The 25071-nt window shown below is 34.9% G+C and overlaps 1 pseudogene; it reads left to right on the forward strand.

Annotated features, from left to right (window-relative positions):
• Window positions 1-16777: 16777 nt before the first annotated feature.
• Window positions 16778-22865, forward strand: LOC120180111 (annotated as a pseudogene).
• Window positions 22866-25071: the final 2206 nt, after the last annotated feature.

Genomic DNA, 25071 nt, shown 5'->3' on the forward strand with positions numbered 1-25071 from the left:
AGGCGTATTTGGAGATAATTTGGAGATAACAAGGTTCATTCGCGTTGAAGAAGTATAATTGTTTGAGGATGACATTACTCCTTTACGTTAAGGAGATCTGGTCGGTGGACAACATTATTCCTTCGTGTTGAGGACGTCTAGCCGTATTTGGAGATAATATGGATACAACACGGTTCCTTCGCGTTGAGGAAGTCTGATTACCTGAGGATGACTCTACTCCTTCGCGTTTAGGAGATCTAGTCAATGAACGACCTTGTTCCTTCGTGTTGAGGAAGTCTAGCCGTATTTGGAGATAATTTGGAGACAACACAGTTCCTTCACATTGAGGAAGTATGATTGTCTGAGAATGACACTGCTCTTTCACATTTAGGAGATCTGGTCGGTGGAGGACATTGTTCCTTCGTGTTGAAGACGTCTAGCCGTCTTTGGATAATTTGAAGATAACAATGTTCATTCGTGTTGAGGAAATCTAATTATCTAAGGATGATACTTTAAAAATGACATTGCTCATTCATGCCGAGGAGAGCTAATCGTTGCTCTGTGTCAAATCTAATTATGACATTGCTCTTTCTTGTTGAGAAGATCTAGTCATAGATGCCAATGATTGACTTGAAATAGAATCTTCTTCTTCAACATGGAATTGTGAAATGAAGTATTTGATAACTTTGAATTCTTGTCAATTATTCAACATTTGAGTGGAATCAAATGAGTGGAAAGAAATTTGTTTCCAGAGAAGTTATCTCAAGTGAGATAAAATTTTATTTCAAGTGAAACAATTTCAAAATTTGTGTTTCGAGGGAAAATTATCTCAAGCGATACAAAATTTGTTTTGAGGAAAACTATCTCAAAGGTGACAAATTTGTTTTAAGTGAAACAATTTCAAAATTTGTGTTTCAGAGGAAAACTGTCTCAAACGAAACAAAATTTGTTTTTAAGAAAACAATCTCAAATTTGACAGACTGTCTGCCCTGCATGTTGAGGAATATTGCCTTTAGTAGATTTGATCGTTCACTTTAGGATGTCAAATATGTGGATGACATTGTTACTTCATGATAAAGACATCTAATCATCAACGAACTTTTATTTCCTGAAAGATCAATGTAAAAAATGATGCATTTATGAATGATTATCTTGATTGTTTTTATGGATGTCAAGATGAAGTTTATTTCATGTTTTTATTTGATTTTTATTTTGATAAAAATGACTTTTAAAATTTGTCCTCATGAGAGGAGAAAATGATCTTGAGAAAGGAAAATTATATGATGTCCTCGTGAGAGGAGAAAAAATGACCTTTAAGAAAAATGAAATAAGGATTTGAAGGGAAAATAGTATTAAGAAAGACTAGATTGATGTTCTTAAATGAACAATCTTGAGAAATATGAAATTAGTTTCTCAAAAGAAATTATAAAGACATCCTTATAAGAAGGAAAAACCTTTTTTTAATGTAATGCGATAATGAATGTATGATACAAATATGCTAATTCATGTGAGTGTATGTTTATGTTGATGCATGCTTTCTTGATCAATAGTGGGAATGGTTGCAAAAGCAGTCTTCATTATATCCATGATTCGGTTATATTCACTCTTTGTTTGCGCCAGTGTGCATCCTTGTAGTTCTTGATGTGTGTCAATTTTTTCTTGCCCCAACAAATTTTTGCCCCTGATAAATTTGGCTTCCCTTGTTTGAACTTGTGTATAAATCCAACAGAGCTTCCCTCATAATACTATCATCATCCCTACTAGATGGTTTGAAAAGAGAATCTATCATTTCAAGCTTTAGAGATTGTGTATGCACAACTGCCATGTAGCGGGAAATCAAGGGACACTGCCTGAAGCTAACCACTGCAGTAATTGTTGGAATATCAGACTGCCCAGCAGAGCCATAAGACACATCCATGGCAAGGATGATGATTGGGAAGCTTAGACAACTGGAATTGAAGATGTTTGCTCAATTTCTAACATCGAATTAAGCTTTCCAAGCTTTATATTGATTTTTAGAAGTAAATTCGTAAGGTGCTGATCATTAACCATAGTTGGAGACATACACTTGCGTGAATATACCAAACTCGGCAAGAATCATAGAGATCAAAATTTTCTTATCAGTTAAAACACAAAGGAGGAATTGTGGAGCTCCAGGAATTTTAGATTGGATGTCCTCAAACATTCGACAACTTATGCAACCTTTCTTGTGGCCTATGCCTAGATTTTTCAACCGGGGAAGCTCTTTGCATGGTGTTAAGAGCTTTTATATATCATTGCAAGGACACCAAATAGCAAAGCTCAGTGGGAATATAAGTGGGACACTTTGGTTTGCCAGCATTAAAGCATGGGAAATCACCATAACAATGCAACTGTATGTTGTGACAATGGATAAAACAGTCATATAGTAAGCTCCACTATCTCTGCTTTACCATTTTCATTCTTCACGCCTTTCTGAATCATAAATGTTTGTTCAATTCTATGATCTTGTCTTTTAGGAAGATATGGGCCTTTAAGAATGCCCCAACATTTATCATTTCTTGCTCCATTACTAATTCTAAGATTGAACTTATGTGTTTGGAGATACATGTCAACTACCAAGATCTACTCCCGAGAGATTGTCTTGTTTGAAAACGTTTTTCTTCTTCTTTTATTTTCAAAGATTTGAAAAAAATCAATTAAAATAATTTTGAAAAATGTTTAATCAAAAATTTTGAAAAAATATATTACCCATTTATAGGTTTCACAATTGAGGTAAATCATAAAATAAGAGTTCATTGGATATCAAAGAATTAATTACACTTTTAATCCTTCGAAAAAATTATATCTATTTGACAAGTATCAAGATTAATGCTAATTTTGAGGTAGGGTTAAGTCCGAAAAGGATAAGGTGTTGAGTTGTTGTCTTTGGTCAAGATTTAGCATTCTCGTTTCTTTGATATTCATTAATCTGATAGAGTAGATTTTATGCTTGTCTACTGGAAGTGTTCTCCGATTTTTCAGTTCTTATGAGCACATTCGGGTTGTGCAATGTGTTACCAAGGGATTTGTGAGATTGCCTCCTATACAACAACTGCACAATCTTCATATTCGAGTTACCTTTTCAAGTTTTCAACTCGAATCCTCATTTGCTTTCAAGACGTTATTCAAAATTTTACGTCTTGAACCCCTTTTTTATTTTTTTCTCTATCATGCATTAAATATTTTAGAAAACCTTTTGTAAATAAAAGATTAATCCTGATGGACGGGACTAAATTTGATGATAGTCTCTTCTGTTTAGAAATTCATGTATGATTAGAATGAACTTTTTAGTCACATAACGTAGGTTATGGTTCACGGTTACGAAAGAAAGGGATAATAGACCTAAACAAGTGTTTAAGGGTTATCGAACCAAGGATCAATTCGTTTTGTTGTCTTTAATCTTGTCTTGCTTGATTTCACTCTGCTCGTATGTGTCTTTTATTTTCTCTTGATGTTCTATGATCTTTTGGTGAATTGGATCTTTGAAACGATTGTACTTGATCAACCTTTTGGCTTGAGGCTTAATGAGTCACTCATCTTGAAATACTCAATCTGTTCTTACTATTCTTTTTTTCTCTTTTTTTCTTTTTCTTTTTTCTTTTTCTTGTCTTTATTTCTTCTTTTTTTGTTTCTTTTTTTTCTATACTCGCCTTGATTTGATCTTCGTACTTTGCATTTGGTTCACCTTTCGGTATCTTATCTGGATTGATGATTTTCACTCATGCGAGCAGATTTTCTTCACCATGCCCCATTGTGGAAGGTGATCCTTGGTTAGGGTTGAATATGAAGGAAATATAATTCAGGCTCAAATGGGGACACAAGGGATATATATTTTATCCTTTTGTGAAGGGATAATGAAATAAAGTCGTTCATCATTTCATACACGAAAGTACTTGCAGAAGAGGTATCCCCAGGGGATAGATTTTTAGGATTAATTTCATTCCCATGAAAATAATGTAAGTAATACATGATAGAATTATTTCGAACTATTTCATTTATTTTTCTTCTTGCTTCCAGCATATCCCAATTCTTCATGCTCATCTTCAGAAAATTGATTTGAGATGCTCCATCTTGTTTCCCACGCAGAACCATTCTCGTGCAAGTAAACATCTTGTACTAATTGCTTTTAGGTTTTATTGGTAGAAAAATGTTGGTTTTGCGTCTAAGAATACGATGGTGTGACTTTATTGGCTCAACAAAAGGTAACGGTATGACTTTTTGTGTCTCAAAAAGATAAAGACGATATTTCAAAGTCTCAAAGAGAGGTAATGTCAAAATTTAGTCTTTTTTTATAGTGACCATGAATTATTCCAGGTAAAGAATCGGGAGATTTGTTTTTTGGTTTTAGACGGGATAAGAAAGTTTTAATCTTTACATATGTCAAAAATCTATAATTCTTGAAGAGCTAAAAGAATATGTAATTCATTCGATATTTGAAAAACTGCAAGATTAAAACTCGTTCAATTGTTCATAACCTTAGAAAGTAGCATAAGTGCAATTATTAGAAGATTTAAAAAATATTTAAGAAAATATTAAAAATAGAAGAAGAAAAAATGAGTTCAAGCAAAACAATGCTCTTAATGGAAGTATAAGAAAGCTTCATGGTATATATGAAGATCTCTTCTTGATTAGCTTCAGAATACCCCATCATTCATTGAATATTCATGCCCCTGAATCAATTAGATTTTGGACCTTTCGCTTCAATGCCCCGTAATTCTCAGTGGAATGCCTTGAACTTCCTATGTGGATTAGCCTATGTCATCACACACTTAGAGGTTTCTTTGGATGAAAAAACACGCTTTTTCCTTTTTCCTGATTTAGCCCAGCCAGTTTCTCAATAATCTGATTGATCATGCTGGTTTGGGTTTGCAAGATGGGGTCTATGGTAGCCTTATGTGATTGCTCTAATTTAGCTTCCTAATCTCGTTATATTCTCTGTAAATTCTCTTGCATATCTTCCTTCAATCTTTCGAAATTTGCTTCCATTATGTCACGTGATTAGGACCACTTCCATCGAATTCTCCATGAATTAATCCTCATGTTTTCATGAATGATGCATATGAAAATTTTTATATAAATGGAATGCAGGTGCAAAATGAAAAGATGCAAATGTAGATGCAAAAAATATTGATCCCAATGATGAATATCATAGGATAATTTTCATCAGATATAAAAGTCTTCGCATTACAAGATAGTCCATTTTTACAGGCATGTTTTCGCTTGGACACTGAGTCTGAAACGAGTCGATTTTCATCTCGGAGCTTTTTCCTTGTAAATTATGCCCCTCAAGCACTATATAACATATATTAGTTAATGCCCCTATAGTGTTGAAGTCACGCGTCACTCCTTGGTGATTAGCGATGGAACAATCATAGATAAGACTCTACCATTGGATTACTTCTTGGATCAATGGGTCATCTTTCTAGTCTCGAATGTTGCATGATCTTCAAGCAAGTTTCCTTCTTATAGTCTCTGAACTTCTTTTAGCCCTCGGTGCATGTCTGTGTACACGACTGCTTAATTGAAAACTTTTATCTCTCCTTATGAAAATTTTCACTTAAATATCCCTTGTGGATCGTCATGTCAATGAAATACAACGCAAAAATGATGAAAATGACGTAAAAATTAGAAAAAAAGGAGTTAGTACAGGTAAGATAATCAATAGAATTAAAAGATGTTATTTAAATATAACACCTACCCAATCATGGTATCTACCCGAACATGCTTTCATTAAATAGCAATCCTACTCGGACATGTGTTCTACCCAAAATAATTTATTTTAAAGAAATTGATCCTAACTGCATGGTATCTAGTTCACATGCTTTTATTCAACAAAATTTATTCTATAAATTTAAAGAAAAAGGTAAAGGTTAGAAACGCTCCTCATTTGTGTACACTTATTTTGGCACTTACTACAGACAGAGGTTCGACATAACTCTACCTAGGGTGACGAATCTATGGTTCACTATATGCATGGTTTCAGCTCTATGAGAAAAGGGTACTCGAATTCTTCTTAATGTCGGTGCTCTCTTTGGCTACCAAACCCTCAATCCTAACCCATTATAGCCATAAACATATCGAGCTCAATTTGAGGGGATTCATTTCCTTATAACCATACGAGGAATAAATCCTTACAAAAGTATAAGGCATGTGTACCTAAGAGGTTATTTGTTAAGGCTCATACGAATAATAAATTCTTACGAGAGCAAAGTGTTCACCCCTACTTAATTGGGACAAAGCTCGGATGTAGAGCTTATGACATGTAAATGCACACGGAGTGTGTGAGAAGGAACATACAAACCTTTAACTAAAAAGAAGCGAAAAAATCTTGGTAGAAACTTTAACGAAGTTGAAAACATAAATTAAAACATTAGTATGACAATAAAAAAATAGTCAAAACTTCAATAAATGGATCATAAGCTAACTATAGACTCGAACTTATAATTTCCACCACTACGACAATGTATAAGCGACTTGCAGCCTTAATCTCTAAAGTATCCCCAGCAGAGTCGCCAAGATGTCATAACGTCTTTTTTAAACAATTGGTATTTAAAAAAACAATTTTGACTTTATTTGCAAAATTGAGATTTTGAATTATTTTGAATCGGAGTTGCCATCGACCTTTGGGTTAGGTAGATCGAATACGTAAAACGTCTTTTAAAACAATTTTAAGAAAAATTGTTTTTTAAGACAAAATTTGGTATGCGTTATCAAATATTCATTTTTTTAGGATTTGGGAGTCAATTACGAGTGGGGAATGATAAACACCCCTACAGTGCCTCAAAATTGGTACTTAGTCACTTATACATTGTCGTAAATGATGGAAATCATGAATTCGAATCGATATTTAAAGTGTGATCATTTTATTGAACATTGAATAATTTGTTTCGAATTAATTATTAAAGAAAATTCTTCGACTTGAAAAAAAATCTCGAGATTTGCAATCCTCCATCAAAAAAACTATCCCATTTATTTCTTATTCGTAAAAGAATATTCTATCCTTAAAATATTAAATCGAATAAGAAACTAATACCAAAACTTGTATGAAATAATATGTCACCTTTTATCAAAAAATAATTGTCAATAATTGGAATAAAACAGAATAAAAGTGAGATAAAATAACATGAGAGTAGAATAAAAATAATTTAAATAAAATAAAAATATTACTATAATTTAATAAATAAAATGTTCGATTTATTTCAAGTCCACCATTCATTCGAATGGAGTCGAATTGCGCTACTCCTGTCGAGCGGTACTTTTCTTGCCCATTCTACATCGAGTGTTCTTGAAAAAGAATCCGAGTAACATATTAAAATATATTATCAGATGAAATTGATTCGAAACAAAACGTATGAATATATAAGTGTCAAATATAGTAAATAAATATATATGCTTACTTAGTGTATATAAAAATGTATATACAAATATTTGTCAAATATAAGTGATAAAATATTCATATATAATATAGTACATAAAATGTATTCATCTACCGTAATATATGCATATATATAATGTAACGTCCATATGTATATAATTGTATATATATGTAAATGAGCAAAATAAAAACAGGTAATCCTTAAGGCCATAATAGAAACAAGGAAACAAAACATATATAGTAACTAGGAGGACTAAATTGTATTAACAATAACTTGAAAGACCAAGCTACAACACGAACAACAATAAAGGCAACAACCGAAAATATCATATAATAATAGTACTAGAAGTGAAAATAAACCACAAACAATATTCAGGACTAAAATAAAATAAACTGGAAATTTGGAAGGTAAACATTAATTCTACCACAAAGCATCCATGTACAAACAGTGACTAAAATGTAATATTTGTTAAATACTTCATCCCGAGTCAAACATCAATAAAATGGCATAACCATAAGATGGTGACTTGAATATAAATGTGTAGAATTAAATGCCTTTTATGGGTAATTTGAAACCCTAATAATCATTTCACACCCCCTCCTTTTAGCCGACTCCTCAGGAAACAAAGGGAGAGATCCCTATTCAACATCCCCACGCTGCCATGGCAACCCCACTCCGGCCACCCAACAGTGCCAATCAAGGGATAAAATAGTCCCAAACAAAACCCCTTCCTTGCCCACTAGTCGAAAACCAAGCATAAACCCCTTAAAACAAAACCCTTTACCCTTTATCTAAAATAAGTTTAGCGTTTACCTTCAAAAATTGAAGGTTTTGTCTTGATGGAAATCATGATTTCGTCCAATAACAAAGGGTAATCTCCTTTCCTTCTTTTTATTTTCGGTGGTTTTTCTTTGCTCTCTAATTTCCCCCTTTTTCTGATTCCCTCCCAAACTCCCTCTTTTCTTTTCGGTTTTTCTTCTTTTCCTTTTTTCTCTATGCCTTCTTTCTGGTTGTTTCTCGAAAAATCACCCCTCCTCTTTTCATTATTGCATATTAATTCTATGGATGTATTTTGGGTAGAAATTATTAGATCTTGCAAAAGGGGAATGATTTCCCTAATAAATATCCCGGATTCGGTGGGATTTAGTTGATTTTTATTGGGTTTTGGATTTTGACTGATTTGGTGTACTTTGCCCACTATTCGGCTTGATTTGATGAAGATGGTGGCTTTAGGACTTGGTGATGGCGGCTCAATCGACAGGGGAGCCGAGGGGTTGGGCGTGTGTGTAGCACGCGCGGCAGATTTACGGTCCAGATCTTTTGGGAGGTGCCGACTATTGATACATTTAGGGTCAAAAACCCTAGTTGGAGTTGCATATGGGCCATTGATTTTTGCCAGATCTTACGACTGGTGTTGGAGGCGGCTGGGGAGATAGGGCAAAACCCTAGTTGTGTTGGGCCATCATGTGTGGGCTTGGTGTTGGGTCAATTGTTGGGTCTTTGAGTCTATTTTGTAATTCGGGTTTGAATCTGGTAATAATGGGTCTGTCAAACAAACTGTAAAATAAATGTTAATAATAATAATATATAATAATAATAATAATAATAATAATTAACAATTAAAACCCAGACAAAAACAATTGTCTGCATTGAGCTCATCTAAAACAATAATGATATGCTTGTTTGTGAAATTTTTCTCATATCTGAAGTAGGAAGCATCATACCTCACCACACCATCGGAGGTTGACTCGAGCCACGGCATTTCCAAAGAGAACTCAAACGAACGCAAATCAAAGCATCGTGTTAAATAACCAAAGAAACATCTTAAATATTTTGTTATCATCAAGAAAACCCCATTTCAATACAAGAATGTACACAACTATTTAAAGTACACAATAGCTTGCAGTTATCCTAGAAGGCTAACTGCCTAACAACCCCCAGGTATTAACAACCTTCTAGAAGCTCTTACTATACTACAATAAATATGAATGCATATTTGACATCGATTAAATTTAAAAAATACACAAAAATATTGTTATAAGCAAGAGCATACAAAAAGTTTCATTAACATAAAAAATATGTTTAATGGTAATTGAAACCCTCAAACTTTTGAAAAAAATAATTAGTGCAGTCCATGGTCGTTTTTTCCCAACCAAATGTGATCCTTAAAGTTAGAAAAAAAATTAACCTAACCCTTTGAACAATGAAATCAAACGTTGATTGTCACGACACTTATATGGCAGTTCACAAAATTACATGACAATCTACAATGTTGATGTGAGAGTTCATGATATTATTGTGACAGTACACGATGGACGATGATATGGTAGGTAAGCTTAATTGATTATTTTAGAAAGTTTGAGGACTTATATAATTTTTTTTAAAATATTTAAATTTAAAAAGTAAGATATAAAAAATTATTAAGATATTAAATACATTAAATATAAAAATGATATAAAATTAAACTATTAACCAAAATTTTATTTAAGGACTACATTAAGTGCAAAGAAAGTTCAGGAACCATATTAATCTTTTTACAAAAGTGTGAGAGTTTCAAATATCATTACGTTAAAAAATATTGTTAAAATGATTTAAACATGTGTAAGGTAAGTTAAAAAATCTAGATATCAGGTTTTCTTATTTTTAAATTTCCCAAATAATTTTAATGAAAATATTGAAAAACGTCATTTTTATGTTTTTATATTTTCACTCATTTTTGTTTTCATTTTCCAGAAATCATTTTCCAATTTTATAACCAAACACGTTTTCTTCAACATTTTTATTTTCTAAGAAAATAAAAATAACCAATATTTTCAAAAACCAAACAAACCCTTAGTTTTTGTTTCATTATAGTAGCCCGTTTAAAATTTAACGTTAATTGTTGAAAAAAATGAAAGTTTAGTCACTAAAACGGACCAAAACTGATAGTTTAGGTACTAAACGCATTAAATTTTTAACGGCGGGTATTAAAATGAAATGAAAATTAAACGTTAGGTTTGATTTTGAAAAAATTAAAAGTTTATATACTAAAAAGGATGAAACCGGTAGTTTAATTACTAAATGCATAGTTTATCCTAACTATTGATAATTAATGAGAGAGAGAGAGAAAGATGGCAACTCCATTATCTCTTCAAGCATATATCCACTACAAAAACAAGGGCAAAACTGCCACGATAATGTTTGGGGAATATATTATTTCCCAAAATAATGTTGGAATGTGATTATTTCCTCAAATGGGGCAATTGACACAGGAACATGGATCTCTCGGCGTCTTTAGCAGATTTATCGGCGTCTTCAGGTTGGTTCATTCGTTCGAGGGAGATCTAGGCGTCTTCAATACAATTGCATGCAAAATCAGATCTCTAGGCGTCTTCAACACAATTTGCATTCAAACATGGAGGTCTCGGCGTCTTCAAATTATTTTCCATGCTCGTCGGATCTGTCGGCGTCTTCCTTTGGTTTCCATGCTTGTTCCATTCAAAACATGGAGGTCTCGTTGGAAGCCATAGATTTTTGAGAAAAATAAGGAAAGCAAGGGAAGATAATGGGTTGTAGGGTCCAACGTGAAAACTTTCTAACTTATGAGTGAGTTAGTTTAAACACCAAAAGCAAAAGCAAGGGAAGATAAAACGTACATTTTATAAATTTATGCAAAAGCAAAAACATTAGGGCCCATGATTAATATTAAACAAATCCATACATTTATTATATAAAAACATTAATTTTATAAAGTAGCACTAAACATTAATAAAGGTTACAGGATCTATATTTATGCAAAAGTGAATCATGCACGCAAAAGGGAATTCACGTGGTGAGCAGGGAATTCACGGGGTGAGTTGATAATAGGGCATGGCATGTGATTAAGTAGAGGATGTCTCGGCGTCTTCTTCACTTTGGGTGGATTACTCGGCGTTTTCTTCACAATTTGGGGTGGAATGCTCGACGTTTACTTCACATGGGAGGGGATGTCTCAGCGTCTTCTTCATAATAATGCATGCACAAGAGTTCGAAACATCTTTATAAGAGTGCTCGGCTCGGCATCTTTCTTCATTGTGAGATAACACAAGCAAAGAGAGTGAGAGGAAGGATATCAGAAGCAAAGAGAGCGAGAGGATCATCATCGTAGTCAAAAAAAATTGAGGTAATTTAAACTCAAGCCCTAGATCTAATTTTCTTCTTGTTTTAAGGTTTAGTGATTATATGTTGTGATTATATGTTATTACATTACATAGTTTTAAATAATGATTTATATGTTGTTACATAATTTGAAATAAGCTTTGGATCATTTTGGAACATTGTCAAGTTATGGTGACCGTTTTGCAAATTTTGTGGAATTTAAGGAATAAGATGTAAATTATTAAAAGTTTGTATACTATGCTGGAATTTAGTATTAGTATGCATAATTGGTTCAATTTGATAGAATTTATAAATTTAGGGATTATATTGCAAAGTTTGAAAATATTGAGAACCAAATAGTTAATTATTTGAAATTTATCTTTGAAGTTTATTTTTATTTTTTTTATTAAATTAGATAACATGTTATTTGAAAAAAATAACTTAATATTTGATTGTAATATTTAATTTTTTTGTCTAGATTTGTTGAAACATGGCAGAAGAAAATGTTCTTTTGAGGCTAGATGATCGATATATTTCGAGTCATTTGGGAGAATTGGTAATATGATCGACTTATTTTTTTTATTTGAGAACAGTGAATTAATTCTAATTACATGGATTAATAAATTACAGGATGACGAACAACGAGTCCTTCGTCCTCGACTTATCAACTGTGAGATGCCAGATCAACGTATTGTTGATAATTTGAAAACAGTGGGTTTTTATGATGTTGCTTTTGTAAGAGAATTTCGGTTGATCCCCGGTTTGATAAGTGCATTAATTGAACGGTGGAGACCAGAAACTCATACTTTTCATCTTCCATGTGGTGAATGTACGATCACTTTGGAGGATGTGGCTTTACAACTCGGGGTTCCTACAAATAGAATGGCAGTGGTGGGAAATACAGATCTTGACGTGTTTGCAACATGTGAGCGTTACCTTGGGAAGGTACCAGACAAAGATATAGCAAAAGGGTCACGACTGAGATTATCCTGGTTGGCAAATGAGTTTAAGCTCGATCCACAATGTAGTGAGCGAGACATTATATATGCAACTCGAGCATATATATTACGATTGATTGGCGGAATCTTGATGCCAGATAAATCCAGTAATCTTGTCCATATACAATATCTTCCGTTTTTGGAGAACTTTTTTTATGACCCGTCAGTATAGTTGGGGATCAGCAATATTGGCATTCTTGTATCGCGAGATGTGCAAGGCGTCATTAATTGTTAATGATGCGTATACGACTGAAATCGGTGGATGCACGATGTTATTACAATTGTGGGCGTGGTACAGAATTCCATGGTTAACACCGATTAGCCGAACTGCAGTTGACCTTCCTCTTGCCAGAAGGTAATTTTATTGATTTAAAATATTTTATCTTAAATTAAATAAAGAATATTTTGTAAATGAAAAATAATTACAGAATTTTATTTTGATTGGTATACAGATGGAGGCATAAAATAGAAAGAACGGGGTTGGCGCACAATAACGTGAAAGAGTTTAGGTTTAAGATTGACATCAAATGCAAAGTTGAGGTATATATAAAATTAATAAGTGAATTTATTTTTTATTATGTTTATATTATAATATTGTTATTGATTTATTTTGTTGATTTTTATAATTATTTAATTAAATAATAATTATATAATTTTATTTTATAGTTTATTTGGAGGCCGTACGATGATCAAGAAATTATGTCGTGCGTACCGCAACATGTCTGGGAGGGTTGTGAATATTGGTGTGCTGTTACACCATTGATCCATTTCATGTTTGTGGAGTTCCAATTTGCCGATAGAGTGTTGAGGCAGTTCGGCTTCCACCAACATATTCCAGTCATTCCAGAGAATCATGATGCTCTCCATCGATTAGATGGGCGGGGTGAGGATTGGTCGGTGAGTCATGCTAACCATATCAATCATTGGAACAACAGGGGTTCATACTTGCCAACGCTCACTCTCATACAAGCAGATGACTTTGACTTCAAGAGTTCAGATTACCTGAATTATTTTTGGGAACATGGAAAGCCGTTCTTGACAACGATCAGAGAAAGACGACAATTTATAGAGTATACGAAAAAATTCGGTAAACCCGAGAAACCAAGAAGGACTGGGAGTGGGAGTGGGAGTAGGAGTTATTCTCACCGTGGAGCAGAACAAGAGACAATGGATAATATCCCACCAGAATCTTTTGATCACACAAGATCATTTAGTCAAGTGGTTGGTGATTCTGGTGTTACGCCCTACACTCCTCAGCATGTTCCTCATCAATCACTCATGTTCTCTCCTATGTTTGGGGCAACAAATGATTTTGATCAGATGACATCTATGATGACAAGTACGAGTGTTTGTCCTCAGATGGGAGAGCATAGTGGTGGTGGGCATATATTTACAACACCAGAACCTATGCCCTCGATGAATGAGCAGGTTGGTTATGCTCAACAAACTCCTGAACAAGTGCAACGACCACAACGAAACCGACGTGGGCCTCAACATTATTACTCAACAACACCCCGACACCGACAAGAGTTGTAATCCTTATTTTAATTATTTGTATCAAATTAAAGTAATTGAATCGAATATATTTACTATTATTATATTATTAAATATAAATCATTAAAGTCAAGTAATTATTTTTAAATCATTAAAGTTAAGTAATTATTTTTAAATCATTAAAGTTAAATAATTATTATTAAATCATTAAAGTTAAATCATTAAAGTAATTATTATTAAATCATTAAAATTAAATCATTAAAGTTAAATAATTATTATTAAATCATTAAAGTTAAATCATTAAAGTAATTATTATTAAATCATTAAAATTAAATCATTAAAGTAATTATTATTAAATCATTAAAGTTAAATCATTAAAGTAATTATTATTAAATCATTAAAATTAAATCATTAAAGTAATTATTATTAAATCATTAAAGTTAAGTAATTATTATTAAATCATTAAAGTAATTATTATTAAATCATTAAAATTAAATCATTAAAGTAATTATTATTAAATCATTAAAGTTAAATCATTAAAGTAATTGAAATATAATAATACAAATTTATAAAATAATAAGATTACTGTTGCGGTCTGTATTGTGGAAGGTTTGGACAATTTCTTTTTGAATGACCTTCACCTCTACATAATCCACACCTCTTCGGTTGGCCTTTCTCTCTAATATGTATATCCATACTGGTATGAATACCAGTAGATTTCGGTCGACCTGTAGGACTTCTACGAAGTAGTGGATTTGGCAACCATTCATCATGATCTCGATTCTCCCAATAAGATTCATTTGGGATTGGTCTGAAGTCATGGTTGTATATATTTAATATCCTGTGCAGGTGAAAGCACTCATCAACATAAGTGTATGAATTGATTCCAGTATGCATACATGCAGCGACTGCATGAGTACACGGATATCTCCACGCTTGAAAGCGGCCACAATCACACCATCTTTGTCGTAAATTAACAGTAAATGATTCTCGATCTGCTCCTTCATTGCGACGTATGCATGCGATGACAACAAAAGTATGTCTGATTCGATCGAAGTCATGAACAAACATTGAGGTTGCCATACACTCATTTGCTTCCATTGCTTCTACCACCGTCGGAGCCCAGATTTTACCTCGATTAATCAGACACTCGATCTCTTTCCCTTTATCTGACCAAACTTTAGCCAACCTAAAGTATGTCTCTTTCACCACACTCACTATTGGGAGATGGCGTGTATCTTTTAGTACCGAATTAATGGCCTCAGCAAGGTTTGTAGTCGTGTGTCCGTATCTTCGACCCCCATCGTATGCTTGTGACCACTTCTCCCGCTCGATTTTCGACGCCCAGTTCCAAACGCGCTCATCTATGGCCTTCAAATCTTCCAATCTCTTGTCGAAATTTGGTTGGCGTAATTCATATCCTGTTTCAAATTAGATATTGTGTTAAAGTCAATTTATAGACAAACACATAAATGGGTACAAATGTTGAAAATAAAACTTACCCATGCTGACTATCTCCCTACGAATACGGCCGTTATGAAACTTCTCAATACAGTTCTTACCAATATGCGGGATATGCGTGCGGGGGTGTCCAACGACTATCCGGTCATTCAATTGCTGCCAAAAGGCCTGTTCCTCGATTGGATATCAAGGAAACTCCTTCTTCTCGGACGATATAATTACGTAGATTAGTCAGAAAGAAGTCCCAAGCCTCTGTCGTCTCTCATTCAATGATGGCGAATGCAATTGGGAATATATTTCGTTGACCATCCTGCGCAACTGCTATCAATAATATATGTTTGTATTGACCGTATAACCATGTGCCATCTACTTTGACCATACGTTTGCAAAATGGAAAACCTTTTATGCATGACTTGAATGCCCAAAAGAGTCTATGGAGTATTCTTTTCCCTATAACAAGTTGACCTTCTCGGTTGTATGCAGGCATGGTCTGAGACTTCACGATGGTTCCAGGTATGAATTGTTTCATAGCTCGTAACAAATCAGGTAACTCATTGTATGATGTATCCCAATCACCATATACCAACCTCCTTGCCTTCTCCTTCGCATGCCAAACAGGTTTGTATTTTACGTTGTATCCGAACTGATCTTGAATAGATGCAGCTAACACCGAGCAAGGAATCCTTGGATTTTGTTCAACCAAAACCTTCACATATTGATAAATTACATCGGAGTCCAGTAGTCAGTGATCTTGTTCGATAGAGTTTTGCAAACATGTGTGTGGACCATTGTACCTTGTGATGACCCAAGCATCTTGCCTCTGTATTTTGGACACTCTGATCAGCCACTTACACTCAGGCCCATATTTAACACACTTCACGTACAATGTTTTCTGGTTGGACTCTACAACCTTGCAATCTACATGACCTCTTATGCAATACTCTTTAATCGCCAGTGTAGCTTCTTTTTTTCCTCTATATTGCTTCTCAACTGATAATTCACCAGAGTTATCAGACGATTCAATCATGTAACCTGAAGTTAAATGTGGCATCTCTGGGAATTCAGGTGCCCTCATTGTTTCATAATCAATCTCCTGCATGTGAGGGGTAGGTTGATACGGTGTCGGATATTCACCAATATTGATATCAGCTTCATCACCATCGAACATGACGTCTTCCTCACCCAAATGAGGTTCATCAGTTTCTTCATCTTCACTGGAATCTTCAAGTATTTCTTCCCATCGGTTTTCTGCGTCATACTGTGCGGCTCCAGATGTTCCACCAACTTCATTTGCACTTTCCAGCATCGCCACAAAGCTGTTCATCGACCTATATGTCGGGTTATCGAACTGTCTCTCAAAACCCATTTGAGATGAAGTTCCAACCGCATTTCTCGATAACCCAGGCACATTAGATATATTACACAACTCAACAAGTAACTCAATAATTGGAATATTTGTCGAGTCATATAATTCAACCATAGTTATTATATCATCATCTTCTACAACTGGTACTGCAGCATACCTGACCGGATTGGGACATACCATAAATCTATACCTCATACCATCAACAGTAGCACGGATTTTTCTTTCTATCCTCGCCTTCATCTCTACAAATGTGATGTCCCTTTTAAACATCATATTTATAGGTGTTTCAGACTGAAAAATAACCCCGGCCTTGTTTTCCATCATGTGTCCACTGTAATGGACAATCGTGAAAAATTTGTTGCTCATTTTCTCTACACGTAAAAATATAGATATTAGACTAAATTACATTCTAAATTATAATGGATAATTAATAACCTGCAACCACCAACCTACCGAGATGTTAATGGATTATTAATAACCCACTAACATACTCGATTTATTACTCAATAACAAAATCATAAATATAGTTCATTCTTTAAAATCAAAAAAAATAATCTAATTAATTTCTATTTAAAAATTAAAATAATGGACGAATTATAAAAATTACATAAAACTTACTATAAATCCGATTTATTTCTTCCTTTGTTCAAACTTTTTTCTCTTTTTTTCCCGAAATAACTCTCGAAATCTCGATGTAAGCTTTTCTTCTCTTCTCTTCTAACTTCTCCTCGAACTCACTCTCTCACTCTCCCAAACACCACTATCCTCCTATTTATAAATCATATTCAGTGTATTAACAACACCATTATTACTTCACATGCGCACATATTATGGAGTGATTTCCGATTACTACACCACCATGCAAAATTTTCTATTGATTATTGCATGCATTATTGCTTAACTTGTCACCTTTCTTTCTTTCACTTTATAAAATTAATACTTTTATAAATTTTCTTCTAATAACAACAAACTTTTCTTTTATAAAACATGTGCTTGTTTTCGTTTATTGCCAGGGACCAAACTTTTCTTTTATAAAACATGTGCTTTTGTTTATTGCTAGGGCCCAATACTTTTGCAACATTTTATAAAGTGTATGCTTTTATATAAAATTTCCTTTGGCATTATCGGTTTCTAACTGCCAAGACTCATTGAATTATTGGCTTCCATCATTGAATTATTGGCTTCCAAACTAACTCATTAGCATGCATTATTGGTGGACCTGTATGATGCTGATGAAGAAGACGCCGAGAACTCCACCCCAAGGCTGAAGAAGACGCCAAGAACTCCACCCCAAGGCTGAAGAAGACGCCAAGAACTCCACCCCAAGGCTGAAGAAGACGCCGAGAGCTCCCATGAACATCTTTTGAACGAACATATATAGAAGACGCCGAGAGCTCCCATGAACATCTTTTGAACTAACATATATAGAAGACGCCGAGATATCCGATAGTGAATCCCACACCTCTAAAGACGCCGGGAAATCTTACTTTTCTGTAGCGAACACCGGAAATAATAGCATGAGTATATTATTTTGGGAAATAATATATTGGCCATGCATTAACGTGGAAGTTTCCCCCAAAAACAAGGGGATACCACTCACGGGCATTTCAACACAAACAACGGAACAAAAGGAGATAATAATAAAGAAAATAGTTTGAATTTGGTCCTCCCTTGTGGCCTAGATCGCTTGCTTTTTCCCACCTCCCATGCATCCTTCTCTCTTATTCTTTCACATCTTTGCCACCGAAATGCACCCGTGACCTCTACCTTCCATCATTCGTTCTCTTTCTCTATCTTCAACAACATATATATATATATATATATATATATATATATATATATATATATATATATATATATATATATATATATATCACTTTTCTGCCTAACAATAAAGTACCTACTAACCAGTATATAAACCATGATTGGAATTGGCCACTCCCATCACTTGAACCTCTATAAAAGACATCCCCTTTTTGCTCTCATTCTTAAAACCATGCCAAGATTTCAACTTTTCTTTACATCACCATCTTTGTTCTTCTCTTGAACTCAGGCCAGACATTGTGCCGTACCAAATCAATCAGGGCCAAAATCTCTAGAGGGAAGCAGAGACAATCAAATGCGACAGAAACCCATATCTCGGAGCTGCAGTTCATGCAATGGGTCAAATTCGTTGGTAGCTTTAATCACTCGGTTTTCAAGTCAGCAAAGAACAAGCTTTTCCCTTCTTATACCATCACCGTCGACAAGAATCCGGCCGCCGGAGACTTCACCACTATTCAGGACGCCATTGATTCTCTCCCTTCTGTTAATATTGTCAGAGTGGTCATCAAAGTTCATGCAGGGGTTTACACGTGAGTACTTTGACCTTTTATACCCTGGCCTCTCTTCAATTGTAGTTTTACTCTTGTCCTTGTGCTCCTCGGCAAATATACATATATATACATATTTATAGATTCTAGAGCTTATCAACATTCACTTGTGTAAATACAGATACAAGAATGTTGTCTCCATTTTTGTTTGTTTTTGTGTCTTTTATCCGTAAACTGTATGGTTGAATTTCCCATTGAAATGGTATTAGATCAAATAGTCTTATTCAAGACCAATACTTTCTTTCATGTAGTTCATGTCTTGCTTGTGATAGATGTTGATCCTTTTGATTTGATTTCAGGGAGAAGGTTAACATTCCACCATTGAAATCCTTCATAACCATTGAAGGGTCGGGAGCAAATGAAACAATTGTTCAATGGGGAGACACAGCTCAACACCTGGTCCGAGAGGACAACCTATGGGAACCTATGCTTCTGCAGCTCTTTCCGTGAATTCACCTTATTTCATAGCCAAAAACATAACATTTAAGGTACCATACTTGAACCAGTCTCGAACTACTTATGTGTGAAAGAAAATTACATTGGTGCAGAACACAACACCAGTTCCACCAACGGGAGCAGTCGGAAAGCAAGCAGTGGCATTTAGGATATCAGCAGGCACAACTACCTTTTAAGGGTGTAAATTCCTTGGAGCTCAAGAGACTCTCTACGATCACTTGGGCAGACATTACTACAAAGATTGCTACATCAAAGGTTCGGTTGATTTCATCTTCGACAACAGTCTCCCCCTCTTCGAGGTCAGTAACAAACCCCTCGCATGTGTTAAGAATGCAGTAAAGAAAAAAGAATACTAGTATATTGATCATTACAAAACTACACATGGATTACAAGACTTCAGCTGTTTATATACAACTTCTAATGACTATTATAAGCCTAACAGTATTTACAACTGATGTTAACAACCTTAACTGCTACTAACAACTTCAAGAAGCTGCTAACTACTTAACTAACATCACCATGCAAACTAAGCACAAGCAGCATTGTTGTTGACTCATCATTCTAACATTCCCTCTACTTCTTCTTTTGTTCTTCTGTCCTTCCTCACTTATTCGAACTTTCTTTTTGTTGGAAGCAAGGCGGTTAAGCTACGAGCATCCGGGTGTAATCTGAAACCTCTCTTGGGCAAGAAAACACCATATTTTGTATGGTTAAGGAGGACAAGGTTGTTAAACACTTAATCCTCCCCAGATAATTTTCTTTCCAAGTAAACTTGATTGTTAAGCCTCAAAGTTTCATGATCACCTTTTGAGAGAAGCAAACATGTAACAAAGAAATGCAAACTGAAGGTAATCAAGCAACCTAAATCTATAGTAAAAGTGTTCACAATTCAACAACAATACCAGCTTAAACCAAATCAATTGGCAACATGCAGCAACTTTTTATTTTCTTCATGACTTTTTCCTTCTTTTCTTCATTTTCACTGTCATTCTTCTTCACTTATTCGAACCTTATTTTTTGTGGAAGTAAGTCGGTTAAGCTTCGAGCTCCCAGATGTAATCTGAAGCCTCTCTTGGGCAAGAAAACATCTATTTTGTCTGGTTAAGGAGAACAAGGGTGTTAAACTCTTGACTCTCCCCAGATATTTTCTAATATGGACACTTGGTTGTTAAGCTTCAAGTTCCAATTATCTTGGAGAAGAAGCAGCATATAACGAAGAATACAAATTGTCAACAATTGAGCGAGCAATGCAATGACATAGTATCCATTTCCAGCATTTAGCAACAGTTTACAAGCCCACTCATATCACAGCTTCCAGAAACAAGCCACTAACAATCAGTGAACTACAATTCCATAGAATTTTCTAGAAACATGAAGATAAACCAACAAAACCAGTGCCAAGAACAACAAAAAACTATCACTAGATGCCAAACATTGAAGTAACTATAATATCCAATGCAACACTAAAGATCAACCCAAAAAACGTAAGATGTGTTATTTAACAATTCACATGAGCAGAAATCTCAACGCTGCAAAAAAAAGTATCGGTGACAATCAATCCTCCCTTTTCCGCTAACAATCGATTCAACAGAGACTAACCTTAACCCCTTTAAGAGCGAGAAATCCTGAAGAGACAATAATTCCAGTAGAAAGCAAGCAACAATAGTTTCATGAAGCAAAGAATATAAGATCTGGTGTTTTCTGATCATCAATGCAATCCGTGCATGCTAGACCATAGAAACGCAAGAAAGAGTCTGAACCATAAGGATGTCAAGCTACTTCCAACAAATAACCAATTGTCAAGGAAAAAGGAAGTCGATCGTCGAATGAAAAGAGCGATGACGAAATTCGTTATGGTTGAGGATGCATGATTTGGTGAAGGAGGCATCGGAGAAAACCTCGTTGTGACTGAGGAACCCAATAAAAGAACGGAACAGCAACAGTAGAAGAAAGACAACATTAAATTAGAGACGACGAGTAGCAAAAGAAACAATGAAAATCGCGGATAAAGAAAACGGTGGAAATGATAATTGTAACGGAAGCAGCGGCGTCAGGATCTTCGGCGAATGATACCATGATAAGAATGCATCAAAGAAAGAAGAATACTAGTATATTGATCATTACAAAACTGCACATGGATTACAAGACTTCAGTTGTTTATATACAGCTTCTAATGTCTATTATAAGCCTAACATTTTTACAACTGATGTTGACAACCTTAACTGCTACTAACAACTTCAAGAAGCTGTTAACTACTTAACTAACATCACCATGCTGACTAAGCATGAGCAGCATTGTTGCTGACTCATCATGCTAACAGCCTGCATTAACTGAACCAATCCCATACACACATACACACGACACATTACACATTACACATATATTGTCTTTTGGGATGTTTCTTTCAGGGATGTCACGTGCATGCAGTGGCAACATTAACAGGGGCAGTAACAGCACAAGGAAGAGGGAGTATATTAGATGACACGGGCTTCTCTTTCGTGAACTGTAAGGTCACGGGGTCAGGGGCACTGTACCTCGGGAGGGCATGGGGTCCTTTCTCCAGGGTGGTCTTTGCTTACACTTACATGGATAACATTATCATTCCCAAGGGCTGGTATAACTGGGGCGACCCTGCTCGTGAAATGTAATCTCTTTTGCTTTCACCTTCTCTTTCATGCATGCATGTGTGCCATATGATTTCATCATCCATTAGTTAATTGAAACTGATTACATTACTGGATAAGTAGTGGATATACATATATATATATATATATATATATATATATATATATATAGAAAACGAGTAGGACAAGAAATTAGGGCGGTTGCTGATATAGAAACCTGAGGCTCAGAACTGTGTGCGCTTTCCTTTGATCTGTAAAACCCACGTGTAATGCACCATTGAAGGCACCCAAAAATATATATTAGATTAGGTAGTGGTGGTGATCGGTGATAAAGATATAATATATTTTGCAGAAGCTATATAGCATGCGCATGCATGATCGGTGGTGCTATAAAGTGTTTGTAATTTTGTATTGAAGTGGTCGGTTTTGTTTTTGTGGGGTTGGGTTTGCTTGCAGGACTGTGTTTTATGGGCAGTACAAGTGCATGGGACGGGGAGCAAGCTTTGCTGAAGGGTTTCATGGTCGAGGGAGCTTACGGATGAAGAGGCTAAGCCTTTTATTTTCATAGTTTCATCGATGGCTCCGAATGGATCAAATTGTAATCATTGGAGACTTCTTGGATAGTGTACATTAACAAAGAAAAAATAACCAAAATTCTGTCTTCTAATTCATAATACAACAACGTGGACAATGAAAGGTTCAAGAACTGGAAGAAATTGTTCTATCCTTAAACCAACTAAATTCTAAGAATTAAGATTAAGTTTTAAATATGCAAAGAATAGGATGAGATTAAGGGCCCTAGTCCATTTGCCTCGTGGATTAATAGGGCCTCGCTCTTTGTGCTTTGAAGGTGTCTGAGAGGATGTTTGGGCCAGTGGTGGTTTCCTAAAGAAAGTGACCAAAGTAACCCAATTGCTGAACAATGCCTAAAAAATGAAGGCAAAGTTCATTATGCTGGTGAATTCACCTATTAATATCACAAAATTAATCATCCTTTATCATTTGATAATATCACAAATTGTTGGACAAATAGGTGAATTTGGGTTTAATTTATTCAAAATAAATACTTCTCTGCAACAATCAGCAATTCTTTACATGGAAATCACGGCACTTTCTGTGTTGTTATCTCAACTATCTTTGTTCACTAACATACAAGAGAGCCATAGAGGCAAAGTTCATTATGCTGCATTTTTCATTATTTGCTTTCCACATTCACCACTTCCTCCGCAAATAATTTATCCTGTGATCTCTGCCCAACACCGATAATCTTCCGAGCTTCCCAATCACCGTATTCTTGAAATTAATAGCTTCCTGAACTTGTGAACACGATCTCTGCATCTCAATCTCTTAAACTACATGTAAACTCCATCATTTCGTCGATCGAAACCCGGGCTTCTTCGTCCCCGGATCCGGCCTCTGCTTAGGAGCACTTTCAGACCTCAATTTACCCTTGAAAGATCGTGTGTTCGCTATGTAAGTGGGAGAATCCCTGTCCTGTCCAAAATAGTTTTCAGCAGCACACACACTCCTGCTCGGTGTGACCGGGGCATTCCCGACGCATGAACCGAAAAACCGAGGCGTGCATTGTGCCGTGGAGAACCTGCATTCGTCTCCTGTTAATCCACAATCGATGTCTCGTCTGGTATCGATAAACCAACCGGAATTCGAAATGGAAGCGGAGAAGACATCGATTGACACTTCGGGTCGTCGCCGAAATCCGATACGGAGGCATTGGTAGGGATTCAAATACATCTTCTGCTGTTGATATGTTTGGCGGTATTGTCGTGGGGTTGTGACACAAAAGTTGTCGACCCGAATGCCTGACGTTATACCTCTCGTTGTCTTTTACCGGTCGCCGGAGTTCGACTGTTCTTTGGTGTTCTTCACACCAAACAAGCTCTTCAGCCACCTTGTAGCTTTTCCCATTGTTTTTCCTTTCTCAGAACACTGAGCAGAAGCCAGTTTCAGGAAATGAGAGATACTGAAGAGATAGGAAATGTAAAATATATAAGGTTAATTCACAAAATGTCCTTAAACTATGATTCTGATTCTAAATTAGTCACTGATTTTCAAAACATTCTACAACATAGTATTTGAAATTCAAAACAAGGCAAGTGAATATAAAATGAACTGATGAGCTGGTGTGAGAAACAACATAGCAAGACAAAACATACTGCTGAAAGATTCAGAGGGACTTTATAAAAAAAACAAAATTTTTATGTTATTATTAAAAAGAAGTTTAAAAAGGACATACTGCAACTGCAATGTGCTAATAAAAAATAGGTTAAATTGCATTATTAATCATAAATTTTAAATCATGTATTAATTTTAACATTAAACTTTATAATATTTCAATTTTAATACTAAACTTCAGTTTACTTTTCAATTTGGGTATTTTAGGAACTAGTCTATATCAGTATTTTGACTGGAACAATTTGGTATTAACTATATATATACTAATAAAAGTACATGATTCGATTATATCAAATAAAATATAAGAATCTACTTTCAAATTTATGTATAGTTGAAGTACCAAAAGTTACTTTTCTCTCGTTAATTTTGGAACAATGTGAGTTCAGAAAGAAATATATGTCAGGGTCCTCAGCTTCTGACAATCTCGTGAAGCCTCTAAATTTTTTTTTCTATATGCTTATACAAACTGATATATATAATGTTAATCATTGTTTTGGCTTAATTCTTACAAAGGACCCTCTACTATAGTGAAATTCACTTTAATTCTTACAAAGGACCCTCTACTATAGTGAAATTCACTCTCTCTATTTATTTTATTTTTACTATTTTTCTCTC

This window comes from Hibiscus syriacus, unplaced genomic scaffold (genome assembly GCF_006381635.1).
Source record: "Hibiscus syriacus cultivar Baekdansim isolate YM2019G1 unplaced genomic scaffold, ASM638163v2 tig00112490_pilon, whole genome shotgun sequence".
Lineage (NCBI taxonomy): Eukaryota > Viridiplantae > Streptophyta > Magnoliopsida > Malvales > Malvaceae > Hibiscus > Hibiscus syriacus.